Raw genomic sequence first — 4979 nt, 5'->3', positions numbered from 1 at the left:
GAAAGTTTCACCCCATGCTTTGCCAAGTTTTGGCCAAGGAAGCGAAATGTACTAGCTCGAATTGAGTGGAAGAACGAATAATGGAGCACTTGGCTAGATAAAACATTCCAATGAGAGAGGCTAAGCAATAAGATGGTCCAAGTGGTTGGCTAGCTAATGGTTTATTATATCATTTCCTGGTCGGGTGAAGTTGTACCATCGTAGTGGTGGAATCTGAAGGTTCAAACATGACAATAATAAAGAAAGTATACGATAGAGTTGGACCTATGGGTGCCAAATTCTAAACAGTAATTTCTACAACCAAGAATAACATAACGATGCCATTAGCAATCCTTTAAAACTCACAAAAATAACCATTAAAGAATCTTAGTGACAACGGTATGGGGTCGACCGTGGACTCCAATGGTCAAGCCAAAGATATCTTTATAGAGATTTATTATTATTATTATTATTATTATTATTATTATTATTATTTTGCATGGAATGCTAAGGTTGAGTTTTGGGAGTGTGAGTGAGTTTATCCCTTCCTTTTGAGGGATGATGGTAGCCAAGAACCCCCTAGGTTTGTAGTTTGTTGGAGATAGACTGATATCATATATGTACGTTGAAGACTTATTCGTTGTGTTAGGAAAGGATTAAGGATCGGACTTAAAAAAAAAAATTTATAGCCGAGCTAATATTAAAAAAAAAAAAATTAAACATAATTTTTTTTTTATAAAATTTTTTTAACACTATTTTTTTAAAAATATAAAAAACTAAGGGTGTGTTTGATTGCCAATATTTTTCATAAAAGATGTGTTTTTTCTATTCAAATTCCTACTTTTATACTGTTTGATTGATATTTTTTTCATAAAAAATATTTTTCTACTTTTGATCATGTAATAATATTTTCCTCAATTCCTCAAAATCAAGGAAAATACTTTCTTTAAGGGGTTATAATTTTATTAATTTTATTTTCCAAGAAATCAATTCTCTCTCATCTATCTCTTATCTCTTATCTATCCATCAATAAAAATGGATAAGTATAATATTTTCAAAGTTAAAAGCAAAATCAATCAAACACATTTAATTAATAATTTCTATACGAATAAATTATAGACAACTGAATTATCTAAAATTTATTTTCTTTACATACAAATTTCATGTTTACAATTAAATGCATCCTAAATAAAATGGGGGTTGGATTATGCTACAGCCCTATCCAGCCCTCCACAACCGTCCTCGTTGTGATCGGAGATAAATCACATTTGGTCATCCGTTTACTGACTAAGAGATTTTTTATCTTTCTTAGACTTGGTTATGCTGCCTTTGGTGCGATAGAATGCCCTTGTATGTTTTGCACCTTTTGGTAGCTGTACTTTCATTTATTGTCTATCAGATAAATGTACTTTATTTTTGTGCGGTTGTATAATATTAAAATTGAGTAACTTTATCAAATCTGATCACTTAGACAATGAGAATTGATGACATGACAATAAAAAATAGTGATCGTCGTTTATTTCACTGAAGTTGTACTTATTCTATGTTATCAACTAATAATTACGTGTAGTGATCATTTTATTAACTCCCACATCATCTATTTTTGCCGGCAGAATTGGAAGACTTTACTTAATTGAAATGAAATCAAAGCGTAATTACTTAAATGAAACCAAATTAAAATGTAGTTCCCCGATAGAAATTAAATTGAAGTGTAATTATTCGATAGAACAAAATCGAAATAAAATTACCTAATTGACACTAAATAAAAGTTTAATTATCGTGAATGAATTTAACCCAACAGATTTTTTCCACTACTACACCACCATCTCAAGTTTTTTAGGTTTCCAATTATTAATTCTATTTATGATTTTTGTAAGTAGAAATTACGGTACAGGGTAATTCAATTTATTAAAATTATTAAAGATGCTTAGCTAACGTAAAATTTTTACTTTTAGATAAATATTTTTTTATTTGTAAATGTGGGATATAATTATAGAGAATTATTTCATTTAGTCCCTAACCTAAATAGGATCCCTGCAACTGGTCGAACTTTTAATTTTTGATATAAACTTCTTAACCTATTGTACAACTTGTACATTTGGATTTGGATAATTATATTTACACCACTATTTTTATTTCGTCTACAACATGTAATTGCACTTAAAGTTATTAATCTTTGCTCTTTCATGTCATTCTTATCATCGAATTTTTCATTCGTTAACACATTCTGTATTTAATAATATTTTTTTATATAAAAAGTCCATTGAAATGACACAAAATAACTAAATTTCTCATCATATTTTTAAAAAATAAATGAATGAAAGTGCGAAAAATATTTTCCCCTCATTTCAAATCAAGTAAACAAAATATTTTGATATAAACCTTCTTTAAGGACGAATTGTATTAATTAATTGAAGATTGAATGTAGAAATTCGATGGAAAAAGTTAGGGAAATAATTTCTCCACAATGAGGAAAAATTGAAGAGTTCAATTGCAATTAAAATGTGTGTGTCAATTAAAAATTTTAGAGGCAACTTGTCATTAGAAAGATTAAATTGCCCTTATATTTAGTTAAATAAATAGTAAAAAACAAATAAAAAGAAAATAAAGAATTTTTAAAAACAAAAATTAAAAAAGTAATCGTTCTCGTTCGCCCACCCCACTGCCACCACTGTGTCATTTAGGGGCGGACTTAGGACGGCAATTCAATGGGGACAAAACCAAAAAACCTTAGGGGTGAAATCAAAAGACGTTGGTAAAAAATTTTGAAAACATAAAAAAATCGGAGAAAAACTGAAAATCTGAAAATCAAGTGAGAGCAGTTGTCCCCATTGGACCTCAAGTAGGTCCGCCCCTGGTATCATCAGCGAACAAAGGGGGGAGAAATCACATTGATTAAGGGGAGGTAAACGTCACTCCACACATCATTAATACATAGAAAATTAGGTAAAATGTAAACAAACGCACGAAAAATGTAGAATGTTGTAGAAATAGTGTCAAAGGGTGTGCAATACATTATCTTGTCCCAATAAATTATTCTAGAGCCCTGGTTCAGTGCATAAGAATTGATGAGTTTATATTTAAGTTTTAAATGGGGGAAAATGGTTCAAACATAAATTAAAGCTTTTAGTTTTTTTCCTCTAAAATAGTAAAGAAAAATATCATCATAAATTATATTTTACCTGTAAATAGGCAATAGAATTTGACTAGCACGTTAAATTATTAAAGTATAACATGAATTAATAAATTATGTAGTTTGGGAATAAGTAATTTTTTAATTGGGTAAGCATTTGGTTTTAAACATTTTTTAACCGTGAAAGCCTGCAATCAAACAGTTTGATTTGATTCCAAAGGCGAAACGCCACGTGGACCCGATTTGAAAATAAAAGTTTTCATTCAATTTTCTTTACAAACTTCTAATGAAATTGGTGATATGACTAACGGAATATATATGTGGCGTCATGTCAGACGGTTACCAAATTACCACATAAGAAAGGATATTTCATTGTTCATTGAACTTCGAAAAATTTCTTCGGTTTCTCACTATATTTTGAAAAATGTTTTCAATTGCTCACTGAATTTTGATATGGTCAAATTTTGATCACCGAACTTATAAAAAACATCAACTTATTGTTCGCTAAAAAATGTGTATCATAAGCGCACGTGTTGCATATATGTAATAAAGTGGACAAACGAGTTCGAGTTGTCATTTCCACGAAGAATGATTATTCAATTACAAAATTAGTTAAATTTAATTTTTTGCCACGAAATATACAATAAATTTGAATGTTAAAATGATGAAAATAACTTAAAATTCTACAAAAATAAATTTGTGATCTTTTCATTATTTTTTTAAAGAATTTTAAGCTATTTTTATCATTTGAAAAATTTTAATTTATTGTTTATTTTGTTTTTACAATTAAATTTAATTATTCTGTAATTGAGTAATTTTTTTTCATGGGATTGGCTTGTTTGTTCACTTTATTACTTGTACACAATACTATGCTTACGATACACATTTTTTGGACAATAACATGTTGATGTCATTTTTATAAATTTAGTAACCAAAATTCAAACGCCTCAAAGTTCAGTGAGTAATTAAAAATATTTTTCAAAGTATATTGAGCAATCGTAGATATTTTTCAAAATTTAGTGAGCAATGAAAGACGATTTCATACGTGACAATTTGATAATGGCGTGACGGGATGTCACCTGTGCATTCCACAAGCTACGTAACCAATTCAGTTAGATGTTTGAAATGAATGTTATGCTAATGAGTAATGTTCAACGTTTAAATAAATTTAATGATCAAAATTCTACATTCTAAACTTTAGTAAGCTATCGAAAATATGACATAATTTTTACCTTGGTAAAAAATATATAAAGGTTCCGTTTGAGCCACATTCTTTGAAAAAACATATTATTAAACAATAATTTGATATCATTTCAATCACACATTTTTCAATAAAATAATATTACACTCAAATTCAAAATTTTTCCTTATTTTTTAACCATACATTTCTCATCGATATACTATTTAAAAAATACATTTTTATGAAAATAATTTGGCTTAAACAAGGGCTTTGTGTTACGTGTATATCATTGGTTACAAATTTATTTATGAATGAATGAATAGATCAAACATTGATTTAAGTCAACTATAAATAAATAAAATTCCCCGATCACTTTTTGCCACTCATCAATTCTTGAAGAATCTGTAAACGATGAGGATGACTCACAACAAACATTTTTTAAAAATTTTTCCTTCCATTTTCCTGTGCATAGGGATGGCAATGGATCGAACCGAACCGGCTCGGCTCTTTAACTCACGAGCTCGGCTCGACTCATGAGCTCGTGAGCTCACGAGCCACGAGCTCTCGGGCCGAGCCAAGCCGAGCCCACGAGCCGCTCACAAGCTTGTGATTTTAAAATTTATGTTTTTTGATAAATTTGAACATTTTAGACCTTTTTAAATTTTTTTTTTTTTTTTTGACTTAGGG

The 4979-nt window shown here is 29.2% G+C and overlaps 1 pseudogene; it reads right to left on the bottom strand.

Moving 5' to 3' along the window:
- Positions 1–280: 280 nt before the first annotated feature.
- Positions 281–4979, bottom strand: part of LOC111395244 — an 11571-nt pseudogene continuing 6872 nt past the window's right edge.

Source organism: Olea europaea, chromosome 6 (genome assembly GCF_002742605.1).
Source record: "Olea europaea var. sylvestris chromosome 6, O_europaea_v1, whole genome shotgun sequence".
Classification (NCBI taxonomy): Eukaryota; Viridiplantae; Streptophyta; class Magnoliopsida; order Lamiales; family Oleaceae; genus Olea; species Olea europaea.
This window is presented reverse-complemented; position numbering and strand designations above follow the sequence as displayed.